Raw genomic sequence first — 25,213 nt, forward strand, 5'->3', positions numbered from 1 at the left:
ATATGGAAAAGTAAGTCAAGTGTATATGAAGTCATAAGATATTAAATAATGTCTTCCTAAAGCAAAAATGCCCTCCTTTGGGGGAATACTCTGGTGGAAAAGTATGAGAAGCACTTTTGCAGCCCATCCCTTTCCAAGTGCAGGAATTCCATCCAAGGCTGACATCCAGACACTGCTTGAGTTCATCAGTTTAGGCTTTGCTTCTAGATACTTGCAGATGCCAATAGGTCTATACCCCACCAAGAGATGTTCCTGAAAGGTATCATTCATCCTGCATACAACAATGCAGAGATCACTGGTCTAGGAGCCAGAACACCTTGGTTCCAGCCCAGTTATGCAACTACTATGGGCTACCAGCCTCTTCAAGCCCCAGTCTCTCATCTACTCTGCCCTCCCAACAAACTTTGGGTTAAATTAAATAATACATTTGAAATGTCTTTGTAAACTGAAATTTATGTGCAAGCTTCAGGTTTTATTATGGTTGTCTTTATCATCCCAGAATCAGTGAACTTGATTGTGTCCCATGGGCACAGAGGCTGCTTCCCAAACCTGTCCTGTTGACTAAGGTGGGTAGCAGTGCAGCTCTGAATTCAGAAAGTTGTAGGTGGAAACCTGACTCTAGTGTAAGCTCCACCAGACTAGAGTCTCATTCATTTTTATATATCTCATGTTTTGCATAATATTTAGAATATATATATATATATATATGAGCTGAATGAATGTTTCTGTTTATTGAGATTTCTGCCTTCCATCATTTATCTGATCTTTGGCAAAATTAAAAATTTTCCAAATCCCAGTCTCCTTATCTCTTGGATAAGTATAATAGTATCTCATAGTGTTAAAAATGCATAAGCTGCCTGGCACATAGGAAGCAATAAGTCAACCGCAGTTAAAACAGAGGGAGAGGGTGAGTGTATTTCTGCAACTTGGTAAATGAACGCTAAACTATTATTTTATGATTTTGTCAGCCCTTCCTTTTACCTGTTATGAAAGAGCCAGCCTAGGGAAAGGAAGGTTGTTTGCAGCAAGGTTGATGTTCTGAGTCACTGAACTAGTTAAGGAAGCAAATTTCAAAGGCACAGTTACTTTGTGGGCCCTCAGGGCAAAAGGAATAAACAATTCCAGTCTTCACAAAAACTTCTTCCAGAATGAATATGCTTGGGCAGGGCAAGCTGGGGTTTTCCAGAAGTCTCTCTGACAAAGTGACAAGAAATGTTTTACCTAGGCCATGGAAATGCCATATGAAACCCACACAATGGGCTCACTCAATAAATTGATCAGTAAACCGAGAGCAGGAGACAAGGGGAGCCAAAAAGAGAGGCGAAATGAGAGTTCTGTGGAGCCCTCCTCCTACCCTGAGACCCCTGCCAGAAAAATGGAATCCTGAGGCCCTTTGTTTGCATGTGCACTAAGCCAGTGATGAATCCCAACAAAGAGCACTCCGTGCAATGCTGCCAGTTCCAGAGACAGTGCTGGAAAAATAGCTTTCCAGACACAGCCCCAGGAGGCTGGGAGGCAGAAACAGAAAATGAAAACTGAGCCCCTTCATGCCCCAGAGGTAGAAACAAAGGGCCTTCCGAACTATCACCACCCCTCACCAGCCCCACTGCTGAAAGGGGTGCGCCATCTCTAGAACTTACAGGAGCGCTCAAGAAAGCATAAAGCACGTGGAGCAGAGGGGCACAGGTGTGTGGGGAGATGTGGTGATTATCAGAGGAGACATTTAATAGTTTCCTGAACTTCCCCCAGTGTCAAGATTTGGAGCTACAGTTATAAAAGTAATATTTTCCCTGGCATCTCGGATGCAGCATTGAAGACATTTTGGATGCTGCATGGAAAAGAGCTCCCAAGAAAAGTATATTGTCACTGCTCTTTTTAGAGGAGCTTTCATAATTAGAGTAATTTATGTCAGAATTAGACAGTTTAGGGAACAGAGATCTAATTGCAAGAGATAAATATAATAACTGGTATGAAAACAGGCTCTCAAAATCTGTTTAGAAGTCCAAAGCCAAAATGAAAAAGCAATGCATTTTAAAAGGGCTGTAAGGGGTGGGCAGGAGTGAGGGGTGGGCGGAGACGGGGAGAGGAAATGCTTTCTCAGAATAGTTATAATTTAGCTGGAAAACTCACTGTTTTTTGGATAACCTGCTAAAACTGAACACGAATGAGACTAAAAATAAAAGATAGCATCTGCAGAAAATACTTGGCTAAGGTAAAAAGAACAAGGTTTTGCTACCTTCATGAGGCAAAGGCCATGGAGACTAGAATTAGGGATGCCCACTGGCTCAAAACCAGGCCAGGACTCTTGTCCACAAAGACCCCATGTACACATGGTGAAAGGGCCCGTCGGGCCACCCTGACTCCCGACCACATGGAGTCCATCTCAGCTTCCTGCAGCACTCTTTTACGGCTCTGCCATTCACCTGTCTGTCCAACCCCCTCTGGAATCCATTTATGTGGCCAGCTTGTGCCACCTCTGGGAGATAAACCATCCCATAAATTCACTACCTGCTGCGCAGTATAGTATTTCTACTGACTTCTCCTGAACTTGCCTCCCTCGTGGTTCCTCAGTGCTGCTACGTTTCAGGATCTGGTGCACAAGTCTGTGCTCATCCCATCCACACTATTTATAGGCTGACCATTTCCTCCTAACAGCCTGCATCTTGTCAACAGCGCTTCTGACTTCCAGTGGGTGCCTTAAGGATCCAGGCTGCTGTTCAGGTACTTTCTGAAGTACCCGTGTACACTTGTAGACCCTTGCCCAAGTGTTGCAGGCAAGAATATACCACTGGTTAAGGTGAGAGTAAGATAATGTTCTCAGTTTAATATTTTCCCTCCCTGAAGAATAGGCCCATTTGGGCGCAGCACTGTCCTGGTGCACACACATTATATTCAACATGGCTTCTGGACTCGGAGGGTTTGCAAACTGATGGGACAGTGTCTTCAGGCAGCACAAGGCCAATAGTGAAAGTCAACCTGTCTCATACGGGGCATTTTCAAGAAAGAAAAGCTAGTGTGGCAGTCCTGGCCTTCATAGCAGGCTAAGGTTCTATGCTAAATACCCCTTCGATTTTCACAACCCTCTGAGAGGCAAGCAACACCTTTTGTCCCCAATATATTGATGTGAAACCAGAGCTTAGCAGGTGCTAGAGATAGTAGGGGGAAGTCACTCAAATCTCCAGTCTCAGTTCACAAATCTGCTTATTTCGGCTTCTTTTTTTTTCTTAATTAGATGTTAATGCTCTGTTTCACCCCATTTAGAGCCCACTAACCTCTTGACCACTCTCAAATATCTTTACTAAAAATGTGAAAAATAATGAGGATTAAGCAAAATGTAACAGCACCATGTGGCCTGGGGCCATCCATGAGGTCATCAGACTTAGGATTTCACTGCCAAGAGAATAAAATAGTAGGTGGGTGCTCTAACATGCTTTTTTGTAAGGGATGCGTCATCCGCCCAGAGTGAGAGTGAGAACATCCTGGCCAGTCACCCACTCCTTTACTTCTACCATAATTGCATCTTCCTAGTAATGCCAGCCCCTCAACAGACTTGGCAGCCTTGGCAAACCAATGTGAGTGAATCCGCCATCTTGCCCACTGCTTTCTCTGCCACAGAAGCTGTTGGCCTTCCTCACTTACTGAGACATTACAGAGATACCACCTTATGGATAGGCCTGAGATTTTCTTTCCACCATTGACAGGCATGTCCATCAAGCCCTAAGCTCAACTCAATTGCCTCAGTTTCTCTTGTTTAATTTCTTCCCATTCTCTCTTAAAAGCAACCCTAAAAATTGTCATGTAGGCCAGAGCCAATCTGTAATGTTGCTCTAGATTTCTAGGAAAGCATCTTCTGTAACCCTTCCTCAATAGGCCTCATTCCAGGCCTGAACATGACCCTTGCTCAAATGTGGAATTCCTTAACAGAAGGTGACTTCCTCCTCTACTTGATGATATAGTAGTAAAAGGATGGATTGAGGGGTTGGAAGCAGACTCAAATCTGGGTTCCACCACTTATGAGTTATGTGACTGGGAGGAAGTTACTTAGCTACTCTGAACCTCAGATTCCTCATCTGTAAAACGAGGATGATACTACGTCTCATAACTTGTGAAAGGCTGAATGATATGTTATTGGCAAAGCTCCTGGCACAGTGCCAAGTGTCCTTAGCATGAAAGGAAATCTCCACTCCCAAACTCTCAGGCCAGCATTCAAGGCCTCACTTTGCCCCCTGCCCCTACCCCCATCCCTTGCTCAGGGCTCTGTTAGACTCTGGCTTTAAACTCCGGGAGTGTCAGAGGAACCAATTCTATGTAGGTAAACAGTTGTAAGCTCAAAATATGGTTACAGATTGAGCGTCTCCCATCTTGGTTAGCACATCTACTAAGGGAAGCCCCTCATCTGGACACTTCTAAGCAATCTCCTCAGCCCAATCTTCCAATCTCTGCTGGCCCTACCTGACCACCTGTTAGCCCACCTGCTTCTGGGACCCACCTTCCCCCTCTTGTTCAAATCCAGACTAAGTTTTCTCCACCTGGGTTTCTGGGAAGAAGGTCTCATCTAATTTCCTTCCATTGGAGGAAAACTTTCTTTTCTCTCTCTCCTTAATCATCTTTGGCATTTCTGACTGGAGGGCTGGGTTTTCTCTTTGGTCTTTCAGCTCAGAGCCATTTGGTTTCTCCATCGCTAACAGAAACAGATCTCTTATTCCTCAGTCGAAACGGTTGGCTGCACTAGTCATTTTCACACCCACACGCAGAGGCCAAAGGACACCAGCACTCAAGCACAGGAGCTGGTGGGCAAGACAGGGCTCAGCACCTAGCACCTGGGCACCTGGCAAAAATAGTCGAGAGGGAAGCATCCCAGGTCCATGTCATGGAATGACCTCTGAGGAGGCCCCTAGACACTCCAGGGCCAGGTTCTGTCACCAACCCACCCTCCCCACACACACAGTACCTGGGAGACACTGAGCTCCCTGCCATGGGTAATCAGAAGCTTTGTGCCTGGAGTCCTCCATCCCACACTGGTGCAGCTCTTTCATTTCCTAGCTTTCCAGGTGCTGGACTCCAGACCCACCAGCTCTGAATAAAAAGTGGGTAGAGGGCAACTGAGGATGAGAGGGGAAGCACCTCAAAACTTTGTGAAGGCAGTTTTCCCCTCCATCTCTGCTTCTGACAGCTCCTGCTGGAGCACACTGTTTCTTATTGCCTTTGGTGAGCAGTGCAGAGGCTTCTCCAAGGTGTTGCGTGCACCCCACCAAACACACCGTGCTGACCAGGGGAGCCCATCACGTCCTTTGTCCAGATAAGGCACTGGAGCCTTCACCCAATCTGCCCCATGGCCTCCCTCTCCAACACCTCCCACCCCCTTTCCAAGAAGGCTGCTCCATTAGGAAGGGCTGGGCTATTTTCACTTAAGCCCACTTTTCCCCGAATTAGGTCTCAGATCCCTGGGAACTTTGGTGCCTCCGTGAAAGCGACTGCGACTGGTTCCGCAGGCTCCTGAGAGGCTGTGTCCTGCAGGAGGCGTGTTCCGGGATCAACAGGGCACCGACACTTAAGGGCGGGGCAGGGAGGGGGTAACTGGCGGGAAGTCGGGGTGGGAGGGAGGGCGAGTCTGGGCCGGCCGTGTGCGCCCAAGTCCAAGGGCACCGGGGTGGAGAGTTTGGGCCGAGCCCCGGGAACGGGAGAAGGAGCGAGTCTGATTCAGGAAGGCAAGCCTCTGACATCAGGGGCAGGACGGAGTTGGAGTGAAACCTCAAAAATGCGAGGCGTCGGCCAGCGGGAGGGCAGGGAACACAGAGGGCGCCTTTCTCGCAGCCGGAGGCAGGTACGCGCAGCGCGGGGCGGCCCCCGCTGACCCTTCACCTGGGCCTGGCCCGCGCGGGACCCGCAGGGGCTTCCAACGAGACACCAGGACCTCGCCCCTGCGCCCTATCGCTGGTGCACAGGCAGCACCCGGCGGACCCCCGAGCAACCACGCCTGCAGGAAGGCCTCCAGTGGACTCAAGGGTGAGTCTCAAGATTTTTTTGTGGTGGTTGTGTGTGTGTGTGTGTGTGTGTTTTAAAACACTTTTTGAGCTGCCCTCCCTTTGCAAAGGGGCTTCCCGCTCCCTCCTTTCTTTAGAAGATTGAGACTAGCCCCCTAGATAAGTGAAATTTAAGGATTGTTTCCAAACAGCCTCTTGCCCCTTCGCAACTTCACTTCCAGTGTTCCCCCGCTTTGCGAGGATTCTTGGCAGCCTTACTTCTGCTTCTGGGCTGAGTCCACATGGGTTCCTAGTGGGGTTTCGGGTGGAGTTCTCCTCCCGTTGACAACAGCTCCCGGCAGGAGCGGCTTGAAAGGGACAGAGGGACATTCAGTTTGCTAACAAAAAAGTCAAGACCTGAGACCCTCCAAAAATCACCCCAGGTTCAGAGGTTTCTAAATTATCCTAGGTGAAACCAAATTTTCAAGGGGGTCTAAGAAACTGGACACCGCGAAAATATGGCCTGGAGCCAGGGCTGGAATGGGAACCTGTCTGTTCCTCCCCGAGCCTCTGGGGGGATCTGCCTTGACACAGACTGCTTGCTAACTTCTTCACCTCTCTCAACAGTCCCACTCCTAGTCCCTCACCCCACCCATGAAGGTGAAATGGAGGACACAATGAGACCTGTTTCCCTAGTATTTTGAAGAGTTTCACAGGAATAAATTATAGTAGAGTTAAGTTATGGACATTAGCTAGTGGGAACACCAGTCCTGCCTAACCGAAAGGGAAACTGAAGCAGACAGGCACTGCCCTAATTTCTTAGAGAACATTGGCAGCCCACATGCTAGCTGCCTTGCAGGACTGCTCCACAGACTCTGTTGAATGAGGAAGGGTGGTACACTTGAGCATCTGAGAAGCACTTTCCTTCCAAAGCTGTTGCATTTCATTCACTCAGCTGAAGTTCATAAGAACCTGCAGCTAATTTGAAGGGACCCTCATTCTGAAGTCCTGTTGGATAACAGGAGAGCTTGAGTTATATGGAACAGGACTGGAAGACAGCATTGATGCTAGGTTGTTCCTAACCCCTGTACAAATGGTTTGCAAGTTCCGCCTATAGGATTCAGCAAGGACGTCACCATCAACCTCCTGGTGTGATGTGTCTACCTTTCCACCTGTGCTGGGCTGGGGAGGCAGCTGTATTAAAAAATCTGATCAAGTCCTTCATTTCATCTGAAATTCTGGCTCCCCATCCCCACCCCAGATACAATTTTAGGAAAGAAATGTATTGCAAAACAAATGTTTCTCCAGCCTTCAAACTTTGTTAATATTTAGCCTGTGGAATAAAGAAAGGATCTTTTCTGTCCTCTTCCCTGAAAACTAACCCCAAGAGAGTAATGAACACTCAACAAGCAGAGTCACTGATTTCATCAAACAGGGATGTACATCCATCCCATCCATTCGTTCAACAGTTACTGTACCCGCTGTGTGCCAGGCAGTATGCCGGGGCCTTGGAGTCCAATTATCATGATACAGTTTCTGCATTTGAGGACATGAAATCTGGTAAATGAGACAGAGAAACAAACTACAGTTCAGAATAATACACATCATCATAGCAATAGCTACGGGACACTAAAACAATCCAAAGGAGGGAGTGAATATATCTCCCAGGAATTATCTGCAGAAATGACGGATGAGCAGGTTTTGAAAATGATGAGGCATTCCCAGGAAAAGGGTATTCCAGACAGAGGAAAGAGCATCTGCAAAATCAATGGCAGGCTGGGGGAATTGCAAGTAATGGGGATTACACTGCTGTACCAAGAATGGTGAGCTCTTTCCTGTAGCAGTGGGAAGTCATTTTTTAAACAGGGAAACAGTATGGTCAGATTTGGGTTTGGTGAGAGAACTGATGGCCAGATGGAGGCTGACTTGGAGAGATAAAGAAGAGGGATAAAGAAGACCTCAGCTAAGATAATGGCAGAAGGAACTGAGAAAAGGGCATGGACTTTAGCAGTGTTTAGGAAGTAGAGTCAAAGGTACCTGGTGACCAAGTGAACGTGGCAAAGGAGGAATGAGTGGAACAGAGGATTATAAGGTGTTGTGCTGGGGATGGGGAGATGCACCATGATGCTTGTAATGGAAACCACATGAACTAGGGGAGAAGTGGGCTTGGGAAGCAGATTTTTGAAGCAAACGATGAACACTTTAGACACATTTAAGTTGGATGTACTCAGGGGATGTCCAGGTGAAGATATATGGGAGGCAGTGGGCACACAGGTCTGGAGCCCAGGGAGAGGCGGAGGCTGCTCCAACGTAACTATCTCAGATGCTGTACAAAAAAGCAGCGTCGAAGGAAGCTAAAGAGGCCTGATTACACTGTCAGTGAGACCGCTGGACCCTCAAGAGTCTTGGATTTGTCAGTAATGGCCTACAGGTATTATTTTCATACTACACAGTGACTTCCAGATGACTCTCTCTAGACTCCCAAGGTTTTCCCCAGATGCCTTGCACGGTGATACCTAAAATGTTGGCGAGAACCCTAAAATGGCACACAGGTGGTACAGATGCATTTAACCGAACAAGTAAATCCCCAAGAATCACTCCCCCATGTGAGAAATGAATACTTTAGTTGAATTGTAAAATCTGCAGAGACATCTCTGGAACTCATACCCCAAGTCTAGTCATGGCACCTGTGTGGGAGAGTCCTACCTTCACTAAAACAAGAAGGACAACTTTCTCAGACTAATTCTAAACTGCTATAGAGTGGTCCTTTAGGTCTGGCTGCCAATGCCCAGATCAGGATCTTATGTGTCCTGGTGTAGAAGAAAAAAAACCTTGAACTTGGAACTAGACAGACATGGGTTCAATTCTTGCCTTGACCACTTACTAGCTGCCCTTGAACAAGTCTTTGAATCTCTCAGCTTCATTTCCCTTATATTTAAAATGGAGATAATTATATCTCACCAGGGCAACAGTCAGAATCAGAATCAAATTGAAAAAGAAAGTACATTTAATGGGCCACATAAATTGTAAGGTTCTATAAAAATGTAAGGGGTTTTTATTAGTAGTACTAGTCTTTCCTCTTGAAGCTACCAAATCAGATGGACTGTGTAGGTGCAGGCTCTGGGCAGCGTCTTAGGCCCAGACTCGCAGCTTTTTAACTGCATGAAATATTTTAAGGCAGTAATTATAAAAGTCTCCTTCCATCAGAGCAATGACATGCATCTATTCTGGCCACTTCTCTTTTTACTCCTTACCTAACGTGGTCAGAGATCAAAGAAATAAATGCTCTCCTAAAGCATATGCAGGTTGCGCGGTGCACAAGGGCTCCTGGGAGCACGTGGGGCTGAAAGCAGTCAGGATTCCACTTGCTAAGCCACAGACCCACCCCCTTTGCAGCCAAGTCCACCCAGAGGGGACACTTTTTTCCTAATCCTCACCAATGTGCGAGTTGAACCAGTAGTGGCCCTGAATCTGAGCATCTTTTGATGGCTTAGATGTCTCTGTGTCTTCTCCCAGCCAGAGAAACCTGACATATTCCAACCCAGTGAAGCTCAAGTTTTATGCCAACATCCAAACTTTCAAGTAAACAGACTCCCTGTAGGGGCTGGTTGTTGAATAAAGAAAAGGAAATAACCACAGACTCAGAGACTTCAGATGGAAAGACACTTTAGAGATGAGCCAGCCCCTCCCCTCACTCCACAGATGAGCAAACCAAGGTTCAGGGAGGGAAGTGTGTGCCCAGGTCAACAGCTGGTTAATGGAGGGACCAGAATCCAAGTTCAGGAATAGCAAACACTCTCTGGACTTTCTATCACCTGGACCTTCGGTGCCTCACACACAGGGACACACGCAGGCACTCAAGTGCTGGCAGAGAGGAAAAGCGAGAAGATTCTACTTGAAGGCTGAATCTTCCCCGAGTGGTCTCTGGGGATAACCCGGAGCAGACCTTCAGGAGATGTGGGCAGATCTCCTCCTTTAAAACAATCTCTATACCACACCCATCCCTTCTGTTTCCTTGATGTCAATCCTTAAACTGTTCTCAAGAATTCCCAGAGATCCCTCAAGAAGGAAAACAGCGTCGGTTGCCTTAATGAACCAAAGCCTGTTTAGTGTTTCATGAAACTTATCATGAAGACTGTTTCCAGACCAGTGGGTGCGGCAGCATTACACATCAAATATGATATTCAACTGACCATTCGATGAGAAAGGCTCTAAGCGAATCACAGGAGCTCGTGAGACTCATCACAGGCACAGTAAGAGATAAAACCGTGACAGACAGACTTTCCCTCTCCAAGCAGCAAAAGGAAAATCTACAGCAAATTTTTGGATGGGCAATCCCCAGGGCCATCAACTAGCTCAGGTTTCTGACATTTCTCCCACATCAGCCCGAGCCATCTGAACAGAGCACCACCTGGGGACGTCAGTGGCCCCTTAGTGGAGACCGGGCAAGGGTAGCTGAGTTCCAAAACAAACTTCACACAAACACAAGATTCCTTTCTTAGGGCAGCTCCCAAGGGGCTATGGCAGTGTCCGAACCAAATCCTGGACCTGGGAAGAGACTTCTTCCCACGTCTGTAAGCAAACTGCTCCATGGAATTTGTTGCTAAGAAATGAAGGAAAACCGAATCATAGCCGTGTTCCTTCGTCAAAATCGAAGATTGTGTTTGTAAGTCATTGCAGACTTGCCCTTGCTCTTAACTGTCTATAACTCCTTCCTGTTAGGATGTTTCTCAGTAGACTTTTATCCTCCTCAGATACAATCCTAATTTCAAGCCGGACAGCCCATCAGCAATTTCTTTTCGTTTTCCAAGCAAGTCATAAGAGAAAACTGGCTGAAGAGAAGGGGGAAAAAATGTAATAGCAATAAGGATAGTTGTATGTTACAGTTCTTTTAGTCTTCAAATTGTCCTGAGAAGGAAAAGTTAGGGGTACACAGGTTTAGAGATGTGTATGGAGGCTGGGGGTTGGGGACGGAGAAAGAGGCAGGGGAAACTGGGACATTCAATTAGCTTTACTGTTAATGGGAACAGAATGGCACACCGTGCACATGCTGGGTCTTAACCCTAAATGAGGTGTGACCGCGGCCACCTTAAATAAGAGAAGAGAAAAGCTGCATGCGAGTCCGGAGCCTGCTTTTCCCACTCCAACCCAAGGAAGATCCTGAGGCTGTGTCCTTTCTAGGTTTACAATCTTAGGTTCCTATGCAGCTCCACCAATGGGACAAGGTGCCGGCTTCCAAAAGCCCTTCTGCTGTAAAAGTCCCACCGTAGCCTGACGTTCCAGAGAGCCACTCAGGCACACGGGCCCGAAATCACCCAGGAACTAACACTGGGGTCAAAGTGACCTTCCCAGTGATCAGGGACCGGGAGCAAACAAATGTCCATCCAGCTTTTCTTGCTCCCATGAATCTGCAGTGTGCACACTAGGCTCTCCATAGCTATTTGCTGAATAGTGGTGCTAAGAATTTGAGGCACACAAAAATGACAGCCACTGCTGCCTCCCAGCAACCCACCAGGTTGCCTTACGAGCACATCACTGTGGTTGACTCAACATCATGCTGGGGAGAAGCAGCAAGGCTGGAAGAGAACACTCCACTCTCAGGGCCAGCCCTGCAGACCTACCCCATCTGTCAAACTCCTTTCTTGTCAGTGACTGATGGCTCCCACCCTCCCCTCCCTCACTCCTCCTTCCATTCCTGACCTGAAACATCCCCCTGTCCCTGCCCAAGGCCCACAGTCGGCTGAGTAGCAGTTGCCAGTGCAACCTGGCCATGGCCTAGATTAAAACCTCCAGACTCATTACGTGGGTGACCCACCCCATCCCATAATGAGACCTCCCCTGGGAGAAGGGAGCACATTGGCACAGCACACACCACCCAGACATGACCTGCTTGCTCAGAGCTCTCCTGGTTTCCAAATTGGAAACTCAGACCCTGCCCTGTGGGATTTTTGGCCCAAAGCCTTCTCTGGTTCAGGAAAAAAGCAATGATGCACCAGGTGCCTTAGGACACTTGCTGATTTCCAACTACTGTGTTCTTTGTAGTTTTTCATGAAGACATTATTGACCCCTCTGAGGAAAGAGCTGATTTTTACTGTGTTTTCAATGGATGGATGGCACAGGTTTCCACGGCTGGTTGTGGAAAGAATATCTCATTTCCAGACAGAGATACTGCATTCCCCCCTCCCTGTCTGGGACAAGAAGGGATACAGTCACAGAGCATGTGACACACAGGGAAGAAGGTCTGATGGTCCTGACTCACATTTTCCAGGAATAAGTCTTCAGTGGTTTAAAAAATATTATTCCTTCAATAAGGAATACTTCAACCACTGAGGTATGTGGTCATTCAACATTTGGTATTGGAGTGAATGAATAAATACACACTAAAAAGATAATGACGACATTATAAGTCGTCATAAGTCGTTATAAGTGACGTTATATTTCTCAAACCATTAATAATGGAAAATACACCATTCTTTTCCATTTAACCATCAATCAGCTTTCAAGAAATTTTGTGTTATTTCCTCCCACTTTTTTTATTGAGGTGAAATTCACGTTACATAAAATTAACCATTTTACTGTGAAAAGTTCAGTGGCATTTAGTACATTCATGATGCTGTAGAACCACCACCTCTATCTACTTCCAAAATACTTTCATCATTGCAAAATAAACCCCCATGCCCATTAAGCAGTTACCTCCTATTTCTCTCTCTTCCAAGCCCGTGGCATCTACCAATCTGCATTTATGGATTTATCTATTCTGATATTTCTTATAAATGGAAATGTATGCCCTTTTGTGTCTGGCTTCTTTCATTTCGCATAATGTTTTCAAGGTTCATTCATGTTTTAGCATTTATTGGTGCTTCGTGCTTTTTCATGGCTGAATAATATTCCATTGTGTGTATGTACCATCATTTGTTTACCTATTCATCTGTCGATAGACACTTGGGTTGTTTCTACCTTTCGGCTACTGTGAATAGTGCTGCTGTGAACATGCAGGTACAAGGATTTGTTTGAGTACCTATTTTCAATTGTTTTGGGTAGATACCCAGCAGTGGAATTGCTGGATCATAGGGTAACTCTATGTTTAACTTTTTGAGGAACGACCAAACTGTTTTCTCTTTTCCCACATTTTTTTTTTAATTTTTTTTTTTAATTTTTGTGGTACATGGGCCTCTCACTGTTGTGGCCTCTCCCGTTGCAGAGCACAGGCTCCGGACGCGCAGGCTCAGCGGCCATGGCTCACGGGCCCAGCTGCTCCACGGCATGTGGGATCTTCCCGGACCGGGGCACGAACCCGTGTCTCCTGCATCAGCAGGCGGACTCTCAACCACTGCGCCACCAGGGAAGCCCTCTTTTCCCACATTTTAATCAACATATTTATAAATTCATTTTCCTTTCTTGAGGATAAAGAGCATATTAAGTGGCATGCTTTCCCACACCTGGTCCCTTATTTGTTGCCTTTAATCTTATGCTTTAAGGAAAGATATTAAACCTGGCTTCTTGTGGTCCTATAGATGCAGAGTTATTTGGATGCTTGAGATAGATAATATTTGGGTAAACTCTAAATCCTTCTTGGTGTAGCTGAGTAGTAAGCAACAGATAACACCAGCAACATTTATGGAGGACCTTATGTATGCCGGGCACTGCATTAAGAAAGTCACATACTTCTCACTTAACCCTCATGACAGTTCAACTATGATACCTATTTTACAGAAGAGGAAAACTAAGGTTTCTACCAAGAGCAAAGTTCTCTTCTTCTGGCTCCAGAGTATTATCTGTAAGCCTCTCCTACAAAGAAATTCTGCAACTGCCACCAATGATGAATCAGAAGCTGTTCAATATCTTGGGAACTTACAGTCTACTTTGGTGGATGGATGGATAAAGAGACAATTATAATACAGTGTCATCAATGTTATGATAGGTGTCACAACAGGGAGGAAGTACACTTAGCCCAGCTCTAGGTGACACACTTACCAGAGGAGACAAAATCTAAGTCAAAGTTGTTATTTCATTTATAAATAAATAAGCCTTTGTGGCCCTTGGTTAGGCTTGACCCTCCCCCATCCTCCCTTTGGCAACACCACCTCATCATTCCTAATGCCCAGTGTCTGGCACACAGTAGCTGCTCATTAAACACAGGTTAATAAACACGTGTGCTTCTGCAGATGGAACTTCCAGCCCCTGTCACACTGTTACGGAACTCCAACGCCTGGAACTCAACTCATATGCTTTCTCAAAAAAGCTGTGGCCCAGGCACGAGGAGAAGGAAATTAGAAAAAGCCTAGAAGGGCTTCTGTTGTTCTCTCTACATCTGAACAGGCTCGCGTACATGAGAAGACAGGGGAAGAAGGGTGGGAAGACAGGGGGACTGTGAAGACATCTCCCCACACCCAGGTGAGGACTCTGCAGAGGTGCCTGGGATCCTGAAGCAGAACTGGAATGAACTGCTAAACCACTTTACCAAACTGTACATTCTCCATTTCATCTCAAGGTTGTGTTGTTACTTCAAGACTCCTAGCTCATAGCTATCTGGTATCTGGGGCAATTCACCTCACCAGCAGGGACAAGAATCAGTAGGCTCACAGAAGGTCTAGACTCTCCCCAGTTGATAATTCTCACTCCTCTTTCTCAGGGGTTTTCAGTGAGACTGGTTCACGTTCAGCACCTCTCTACAAAAGGAGAACTGTAAAAACTCATAGGAGCCCTGCTGGCCTTGCTTTAGAAGGCAGGAGCTGTCCCAGCGTGGCTCTGGCTGCATTTTTTTCATACACATTTCTTAAATGTCTTTGTGTGTGCCAGACACGATACTGGAGGCTGTTGGGAATTTAAAAAACAAAAACAGGCACAGATCCCACCTGCAGAGGCCTACTTCCTATGCCTAGGAACCTGCTAGCCCTTAGCGGTAGTCCTGCCCCCTCATCCAGAGGTGGAAGAAACAGCCTCCCCCCTGGGATTAGCGCCTGTCCTGGCATCTCTGCTTGCTGGCGCCACCCTCTCTTCACCCACCACCCAGGCTCTGGTATGGTGTGACTCTCAGCATCCCTGACACCTGCTTCATCCCTGCTCAGGTGGCTCCCCAGGCTCTGACCAACTTACCTAAGCCATCAGCTGCTGCTTTGGGTTCCTACCCCAACTGTGAAAGCAAGCCCTTCTTGTTCTGCACAGGCCCCAGTCCTGGTCCCCATCCACTGCTGTAACTCCACCCTGTAATAGCACCCGTGACCTGGTCCTGCAGAGGCCAGTGCAAAGCTTGTGGAGATATGAGGACTCAGTCTCCGAGGAATGAAAATGTGGGCACCAGGGCCTGCAGGAAGTAATATACAGCCTCACAAAGGCACTCTCAACTCTGGGTCTTTTCCATCACATAACCATTCAGTCAGTTCACTAATCAAATGGACAAGCATTTATTGAGCATCTCCTATGTGCCAACCATGAACTAGGCATGGGGGATTACTAGAGGAAAGAACTCTCAAACAGTCTATAGTCAAGTGGGAAAGCAGACATGAACAGCATCTGTACCATAAGAATACAATAGTAAGACAACACAAGTATCCAACAGTATCTTTCACCCATTGTCAAGGAGGTAATGTAGGAGAGAGGGACAGAAATGTTCAACCATGATGATCTCTGTGTAACCCATGGTTGCAGGAAAAGCCCCAGGCCACTAAATTTTCCTTTCTCTTACCCTATCTGGTGGGGGCAGTACGGTACACAGGTCAATCTCTGCTGCAGTTCTACAGGCCAGAGCATTCCTCACTGACTCTGCCTGAAATAACCAAAGCGTCTTGCCATGCTACACACAGCAGTCATCAATCACTGTGGTCCCTTCTGCATCCTTGAACTCCCCACCGCTGGATCATAGCAGGGCTCAGAAGCTCAACACCCACGAGGCCTGACAGATAAAGCTAACATTTATGGAACACTTACTCTGTGCCATGTGCTGCTTTAACGACATGATAGAGATGATTTAACTCATCTGATTTCCATAACAATTCAATGACATAGAATCTCTTCTGATTCTTCTTTTATAGTTGAGGAAACTGAGGCACAGAGGGGTAAAGGGACTTTCCAAGGTCAGACAGCTAGTGAATGCAAGAGGGGCAACCTTTGACCCAAGCTGATCCGCCTGAAAGAGTAACACAGGCGGTGCGGGAATACGGGCAGGACCGGCTGTGCTGGAAGCTGTGGTTCAAACAACCTCTCTTCACTGGTCACATCCACCTCAGGGGCTTCCAGCTTGCAACCTGTGGTCTAGGTTTGCCCTTCTTGCACAAAAATCTCATTTGGTTTCTACCAACCTTGGGCTAAATGTTACCAGTATTATTACATGGGTAGGCTACGTGTGTGTGTGTGTGTGTGTGTGTGTGTGTGTATGAGAGAGAAAGAGAGAGAGATCCTTATGAACTTGTGCCAACTGGAACCGGCTTTGGTTACCCTTGTGGCCCCAGATTTGAATTCAGGATTATCACCAAATTTAAGAACATACAAAGGAATAAAGCGTGTTTGGAGTTGAGAGGGAAGGAGGCACGAAACTCACTATCCACTCAAATTTTCTTACACAATAATCTGCTTTCATGGTTAAACATGAAAAACATCCCCTGAAGGTCCTTGGCCCAGCGTATCATCAGTTACTCCCTGCCCTGTCCTTGAACATTCAAGTCATAATAAGTAAGAAGGTAAGCAGGGAGAGAAGGTCTCCCAGTAGCAGCCCTTCTCCTCAGGCCACTGGAATGTCATGGATTAGAGCAGCTGGCTGGGAGAGGGCCGAGCAGGAGTGAGCTGCTTGTTGCCATGGTAACAATGGGAGATTCAAAGTCCCCAGATCTTGGCCTGGTGCCTAGGCCACCTTGATTGGATTCTTTCTCTGAGCCAGCTGTGCTTTCTTGAGCAGTCTGGAATCTCTTCTTTCTCATCCTCACTGCATTTAATCATTACATTCCTCCCGCAGGTGCCAACTCAAATCACACCCTCCTTGAAGCCTTGCCTAGATTCCTCATTGGAATTAACAGCTTCCTCTGTGCTGTTCCCATAACCATTTGTTGGCATTTCCCCTGGGACACTTAAATAGTCATGCTTCATAGTTCCCCTGTGCTCATCCATTTCCCAAACAAAAAATAAATTCCTTGACTTCACAGTCTACATCTTTACTTCAGCTTGGAATCCCTTACCCAGGTTGTTGGCAGGTTTCTACATCTTGTTAGGCAGCATTAGCTGGGAGAGCCCTAGAAAAGAGAGAAGTTCCTTGTGCACATAATAGGTTCTCAACTAATGTGCACTGAATTGAATTGTGTGCTGCTGTGCTGCAGAGAGGGGAGAGGGCGGTTCCTGGCCTCCTTGGACTCAATTGTGTCAATAACCCAGGTTCAGGGAAGGAAGAAAAAAGCCAGCAAAGAGTTCCTCCCTCTGGAAAAAAAACAGGGAGAGCTTTTTGCAGTAATAACAGTGAGACAGTGAGACGCTGAATGCTACACACACGTACTCTACTCAGTCGGCTTGGCATCTGAAAATTACCAAATGGAATGATATCAATTCATGACACCAAAATATGTTAGGAACACAGCCAACTGGGGCTTTCCAGAGTGGCAATAACCTCACTTTCAAGTGATATAATCATAATATTCAATATGGCACCCCGTGAGGCAAAGGCCCATATCCATTTGAGGCCAGTGATCTTTGGAAGTCAGGTCTCACTGCTGTCATCTCTGTTTCTTGGCACTGAAAGCCTCACTGGAGATTCAAAAGTAGCCAGTCACCAAAAGAGGCCTGCAGAGTGTGCTTGCAGTCTGGAATGCCCCAGAATATCTGGCATCTGAGCACACTCTGAGCCCAAGCTGAATGAATTCTCCAAACCCAGAATACTGAAATTCCAATTGGTAGATTTTTTTCTTTTCCTGAGTATCTTCTATCTGGCCACAATGCTGGGTGAGAACCCAGAAACCGGGGTAGCAGAGTGGAATGAGCACTGGATATTTAGGGGTAGAACCACCACATCTTCCATGATCAGCTGTGAGACCTTGGGCAACTCATTTAATTCCAGTGAACCTCAGTTTCCTTGTCTATAAATATGGTCATTCATTAATTCAGCAAATACTTTCCAATAACAAAACAGGTCCCTGGATGCCCTACTGGGAATAGATTCTGTCTAGAATGGAAGAAAGAGGATTAAATAAAATGAACTAAAGTGGGTTGAGGGCTATGGTAATAGTATAGGGACAGTGATGGGGCACAGGACAGGGGCTCTAAACATAATGAGGTCACAGAAGGTTTTCCAAGGAGGATGATATTTCAGCAGAGACTAAATGCATAGAGACCAGGAGAGTGGGGGGTATTGGTTGGGGTGGGATTGGGAGAGAGTTGGGGGTTTCAGATAAAGAAGCTTGCATGAGGCTCTAAAGCAGGAGGGACCACAAATCTCAGGGAGTCTGAGAAATGGAAGGTTTTGTAAACGGAAAAAGTGACTTGTTGCCATTGTTTGCTCCTCTCTTGCTGCTTTTTAGGAGTTAGTGGAGTAAGGAGACTATCACTCTGGGAAACGGGAAAACTAGAACCCAGTCTGCCCTTGGCCACTGACCAGCTTTGCAATTTTAAACAAATTTTGAACACCCATTTCTGTTCTTTATTCACCTGTGAAATAGGGCAAATTGAAATCCCTTCTCTCCTCACATTACAGTGGATTTAATGAAGAAATGTTTGCAGAAGCTGTTAAAAAATTAAAACGAGTAATTAAGTGCAGGGTCTTTGCTAGGACTTTCCCCAATCATAAATAAACACAAGCCCATTCAGACTGGAGAAGTGATTGCATCAGGGTCCGCCCCCCCCCCCCCCCGCCCCTCCTCCCTTCCCAAGGGATCAGGAGATAAATAGCAGTTTCCTTCTGATTGGTTTGGTGATATGTCATTTCAGTTCATAATCCGATTTTGTCTAAGGGAGAAAGTACGCTATTAATAAAAGGGTTTGTTTTTAATTGTAATATTTGTGATTACTGAGCCTCGCTAGTTAGGGCAGACTGGCCATGAGCCCAGGGTGGGGCTTAATCCTGCTCTGGCCAAGGCATACTTCGAATTACAAGAGGGATCACGTAAGAGAATGTAGCCTCTGAAACACTGACGCTGCTACCTGTCTTCTGCTCATCAACTTTCAGGGCTTCCCTGGGGCCCATTACTGTACACCAAACCTATGTTGAGCCTTCCCAGCCCCCTGAAATCTCACCAGCCCTGCCGGTACCACCTCATTTTCCACTCTTCCTCAGGAGGTTTCTTCATTGCCTTCCCAGTCCCAAACTCTGTATGTGCTGGCCTCTGGACCTCTACTCTTGCTTTCCCATCCTAACCAGCTCAGCCCAGATTCCCTTCTCCCACCCAAATGTCCAACCCTCCATGTGATAACACCCAGCACAGGGGCCCCACCCAACCTCCATCTCCTCCAGGTGGCCTCTCCCTTAAAACCAGGCTTCCCTGGTGGCGCAGTGGTAAGAATCCGCCTGCCAAGCAGGAGACAGGGGTTCGAGCCCTGGTCCAGGAAGATCCCACGTGCCGCGGAGCAACCAAGCCCGTGTGCCACAACTACTGAGCCTGAGCTCTAGAGCCTGCGAGCCACAACTACTGAACCTGCGAGCCACTACTACTGAAGCCCGTGCGCCTAGAACCTGTGCTCCGCAACAAGAGAAACCACTGCAATGAGAAGCCCGCACAACGCAACGAAGAGTAGCCCCCGCTCTCCACAACTAGAGAAAGCCTGCACGCAGCAACGAAGACCCAACACAGCCAAAAGTAAATTAAAATAAAAAATAAATTAAAGAAAAAAACAAAAAACACCTAAGCCAACATTGATCCCTCTCCTTTCTAACCGTGCATGATTTTGGCACTTCCTGATATTTACCTTAGCCTTTAATTGCTTGTATTATTTTTGAAAATTAAACTGTAAAGAGCATTATCAGTCCATAAAGAATCTCATGTATATATTATTTGACTTTTACAACAACACTGGATGGTGGGTGGAGTCAGTGGAATTATTATCTTCCCATCTGAGATGGGGAACCTGAGGCCTGGAGATTCGGGGAACTGCACTGTCGCCTCTCAGGACTTACCATGTTCTAAGTTTCATTAAGAAACTCTCCGAGGATGGGAACCAGATCATAAACGTCTTTTTTACCCTCAGCACCATGTTGATCACACAGCAGATAGTTATTAACTAACATTTCTTGAAATGAAATCCATAAGCAACTCCGGAAAAATAATTGGAATGGCATATTTCATTGATGCACATCATTGCTATTAGTACTATTAGCCTCTTCATGTATAAAGAACAGTATGCTTGCAGCATTATTTTTATTATAGTGACCCAGTAAACAACCTAAGGGAGGCTCTCACGTGTTCTATACAAATGTCCCCACCCCTGCTCCCGGGGGTCAATCAGAGGGCAGCCACTTATGCAGGTTCTGCCCCATCTGCTCTCGCACAAAGCAGCACGGCCCCACTGCCTCCTGGCAAACGATGGAATGTGCTTATCAGAACTTGCCTGGCAGGGTGGACATGCTGGGCTAGCCCTTGGAAATCTGGAGTCATTTGGGCACATGGAGGATCCAGGTTGCCCAGAACCGCTGCAGAGCCAGGTGCAAGAGCCTCGAAGGTTGGGGTGGGGTAAGGGTGGGGTCCATCCATCCATTCTGGGTTGGAGGTAGGAAGACCTCCCAGCGTGGGAGCCAATTTTCTAAGAATTTCAGGCCACTGTGACTACCTGGCAGAATTGAGGAGTGTTGTTTGTTGCCATGTCCCTACATCTACCTGGAATAATACCAACTATGACTCTCAATTTTGTACAGTTCCTAACAGCCTAGGAGCACATTCACATGCACTGTTGCTTTGATACAAGGACCCTCCCTGCCGGGCAGGTAGTCACTTCCAGTTGGTTGTTGACTTTGGAAAGTACCTGCATACAGTCAGACCTTCAGAACTGTACCAAAGGACTGAGAGGAAAGCCAACCCCCTCCCAGCCCTGTCCCCGATGCCCTTCCGTAGAGGCAAGCATGCTATCTGTCACTTTCTTGTGTCTCTTCCCAGATTTCCCCCATTTTGGAGATGAAGAAGCTGAGGCCCAAAGTAACTGAGTGACCTTCTCGAGGACGCATACTGAGTAAGTCACGGGTGAGAATTAGAACTGGCTTCTCACACCACTATGAACTTCCCCTGCACTCCAGGCTATATTTTAGCCAAGAATTCAGCTCATGAAAATCTACAAGCATGTAAACAAATAAAACCAGATACATGTCAAAGCCAGAACTGGAGGGCTGGAGCTCTATAGGCTGTCCACTGAGAAGCAGAGCTGCCTGCCCCTCTCAGGGCACTCCAAGCCCCTTCTCTGGCTGCTCCAAGCCAAATCCCATCTCTAGGACTCTCTCCTGCCTTCCACCTAGCAGGGGCAGGACCATACAACCTGACCGTTTTGCTCTATCAAAGTGTTCCCACCCAATGTCCTATTTCTTCAAGACCCTGATACTTTGAGGGTTGGTCTGATAACAATATATATGTGTATATGTGTGTGTGTGTGTGTGTGTGTACATATATATATATATGTATATATGTATACACACACACACATTCTGGGCTGCTAAGGAAAGATAAAACTTAAGGCTGGTACAGAGCCTGCAGGTGGTCCAGGCCTGAGGCCACACATAGAGAGCTGGGAGACAAGATCAGAATTCCCTGGCCTTTCCCACCATCCCCCCACCTCCCAGTGGCCCCATGTGCTTTCCAGAGAGTCTTCCATAAAACTTTGAGGCCTCCAGGCAAGAATGGAGCAGGGGTGGTGGATGGGGAGGAGTGATGGGGTGGGGCTGAGGGAAGAGCGAGTGTGTGTGTGTGTGTGTGTGTGTGTGTGTGTGTGCGCGCGCGTGCGTGCACACACACACGTGTGTACACTTTGGTATCTATGGGGAACTCCCCTAGCCCACAGTCCCCAGCAGTTTCTTCCATCCATACTCCCTAATCACTCACGGGCAATACCTGCAGCCTCCTTTGGGAAGGTCATTTCAGGGGTGGAGAGGAAGATAAGATATTTGGGGGCAAATGCAGGCAAGTTGAGGGCATCAGGGATGAGGTGAAGCCAGTGGCAGTTGCAGAATTTCTCTAGAACAGGGTCTTACAGGTAACAGTCTATTTGCACAGAATCACCTAAAGCTGCATTTGATGAGACTGGGCAAATATCATCTGTATCAGAGAAATAGGGTACTGAGGCAAAAAAGGGGGTGCTACTTGCCTGAGTGGGGGCTCGATAAATATTTAAGCACACTCATATATGTCCTCTGCATTCACCAACAGTTATTTATCAAAACTTTAAAAAAAAAAAAAAAAAACACATCTACATGCAACGTTAGGGATACAGATGTAAACGCATACACTCAGAAAGTGAAGGTTCATTCTCCAGCAACATCAACTCTGTACTATCCGCCCTCTGGATGGAGACTGTGACCCGAAGTCTGATGATCCTGAAATATTCCACACTGTGCATTCCGCAGGGGTGAGTTATGATTGGAATGAGAATATTTCTGCTCACTCCATGATTTAGCCTTTACATTTTAAGCCTCAATATTGCAGTAAGGTAGCTTTTGGCTTTTAATTGCCCTGAGCTTTTGTTAACATTAAATGAAGGGAGGAAATGGAAAAGAAAGTAAAACCGTATCTGTATTGTTTTTGAGTTGTATAATTGTATTTTTGCCACCCCATTAGTTTTCAACTATTCCAGCCCATAAACCTCTCCCCCACCACCACCGAGGAAAATAAGTCAGTCATTTGGTTATCACTGCAAAGTTTGCCAAATTCTCAGTTCTATTCTCTAATATTAAAGAGAATGATGCACCTTTAAATTGAGTCTATTTTTAAATTACCACCTGTGGGAGACCCTGAACCACACAAGTGCTTGGTCATGTTCTTGTTTTTTAAAAAAACACACCTTCCTTCTAAGCAGATATGACATTGGAAGACTTAAACATCAGTTATTGGAGTCAGCCACAAAGTGTCCCCTTTATTTGGGGACCAGAGAAGTCACCAGCCCTCCCCAACTGCTTCTAACTTGAAGATGACCTCAGAGCCTCAACTCACACTTTCCAAAAATAAAACTTGCCTCAGTGCTTTACCACACCTGCGAAAATTGGCTCTAAAATCTTTTACCAAATAGTTTCAAAGGGCGAAAATAAGAACAGTATAACCCAGGTATGTCACTATAACCATGGCTACAAGTTTTATTAGCACTAATACCAGGATGTGGTCAGACTGGATATATACAGACGGCAAACACAAGCCTGAGTGGTGTCAGAGTGTGTGCCCGTGAACTTTCCAAATTGAAAATGTAGTCCTTAATGAGTATGTTTCATAAAGGACCTGGGGTGGGTAGAGGTGGGGATGGTGGCAGTGGGTCAGAGAGAGCAGAGGGCTGCATTGGTAAGAGAAGTCAGGGTTCTAATTTTAGCTGTAATTCAGCTTTAAAGCAATCCTCTAATATGCCACTGCTTGCATTTAGATTGCAATTTTCCCTTCTCGATGTTTTCTCACAGGTCTTGTCTGTTCTTCACAACAATCTTGAGAGATATCTGAGATGGCTAATAGCCTCACTTCTCAGATGAGAAAAGGGCTCAGGAAGCTTAACTGATGTGCCCAAGGTCAGAGGCTTGGAGGACACAGGACTAGAACTGGGTCCTCTTGATACTCTTTCCACTGTACCCTTCTGCCAGCCTTTTGTATTCTGCTTGGGACATTATGATATGTATTAATTCCTCTTGCAAACATCCCTCATCCTTATTATTTGTCTAATTAGCCAGAGACCAGGATCAATCCATTAAACTGGAGGTGACAACTGGAAAGTAAGTCTTGCCTTTTGTCTTTTGTCCTCATCTCTTTCTCAAGCCCCTTGCATGGTTCTCCCCTTCATGGATGACAGCACAAAGAATAGGTAATGTCGTCCCTATTCTGGAGGGAGGGTGTGGTCCAGGGGCTACAGGCTTAATATGCCTCCAGGGACCAGGTAGGTGTCAGGACTGGGTGAAGCCGGCAGGGTGGGGACTGGGGTACAGGTTGGGGGAACATCGGTCCTTCTAAAGCTCCAGCAGATTATAGCTATGTGGGAGGTTAGTGTGACCAAATTTTAGGACTCGCTGAAGACTGAGAATTTTATATGAAATAAGAGGAGGAAAAAAAAGGTAAAATAGAAGTGCCTATGGGTTGGATATAGCTCCTGGGCTGCCAGCGAGTAGTCTAAGGAGTTTTATGCCTTTGGGTCCCCAGCACCCACTGTCATACATAACATATTGCCCTTCTCTTCTTGTATTTTTGGTCCTATTAAAATGTGAGCTCCTTGAGGTCACAGAAGGTGTTTTAGTCCATCAAGAGTGTATCCATAGGGTGTGGCACACGTGGCAGGCTTTCAAATGCTTGACAGATGAATGATTGGTGAATACCCCTTTGTCCTAGAAGAGAGAGGTCCTCAGCGTCAGTCCGTCCGGAGAATGGCAGCTCTAGAGCATAGCAGTTACAGCAGGGTCTTTTGCACTTTAGTAGCTCTATGGCCTTGGGCAAATTTCTTAGTCTCTGATAGGCTCGGTTTCCTCATCTGTATAATGGGGGATTAAAAGACCCACCTCCTGAGTTGCTGAAGGAGGCAATGTCTGTAGAGCCTTGATTACACATGCAGAGTTGCGCACGTAGTAAGAACACAACAAATGGTAGCTTTTGGATTCAATAGGTCATTCCCTGTTCCCGTGAAAGGTGATAAGACATTATGCCAAGCCTCTGTTTTTGAGGCTTTGGCCTCCTGAGGTATCTATGTCAAAAGAGGCCAGTCAAAGGAAAACAAGTGAGCATTCTAACTGAAATGAAGAGGAGAAAGTTGATAGTGATGGACAGAACAAGGCATCCCTAAGAAACTAGATCCTGGAGGTCAGGAGGGCTGAAAGAGGGGCAGCAGCTGAGAATGAATGGAAATAAAATTAGCAAGAAAGCAGGGGAAAGGCAAATGGGTCTGCCCTGATTCCTAGGGTTGGCTGACTCACTCCCACCGGTTCGCAGAAAAATTGATCAGACTCTGCTTATGAATTCTGTAATGAATGGATGCTTTTGCCTTTCACACAATATAAGTAGTATAATAACAAATAGGGTGCTATGTGGTTTTCAAGGCAATTTGAAGGCCCCCACTGTGTGAAATGTACTTAGCCTACATGCTTTACACACATTATCTTTACACACGTCATTCACTCACACACG

The 25,213-nt window shown here is 46.4% G+C and overlaps 1 protein-coding gene across 1 annotated transcript in view; it reads left to right on the plus strand.

Annotated features, from left to right (window-relative positions):
* Positions 1-5,602: 5,602 nt before the first annotated feature.
* KIAA0040 (KIAA0040 ortholog) overlaps positions 5,603-25,213 on the plus strand; it is a 33,234-nt gene continuing 13,623 nt past the window's right edge. The window contains exons 1-2 of the mRNA XM_059066122.2: positions 5,603-6,006; positions 21,023-21,095. The gene's annotated coding sequence lies outside the window, so the exon portion shown is untranslated. The remainder of the gene's footprint in view (positions 6,007-21,022; positions 21,096-25,213) is intronic.

This window comes from Kogia breviceps, chromosome 1, assembly GCF_026419965.1.
Source record: "Kogia breviceps isolate mKogBre1 chromosome 1, mKogBre1 haplotype 1, whole genome shotgun sequence".
NCBI lineage: Eukaryota > Metazoa > Chordata > Mammalia > Artiodactyla > Physeteridae > Kogia > Kogia breviceps.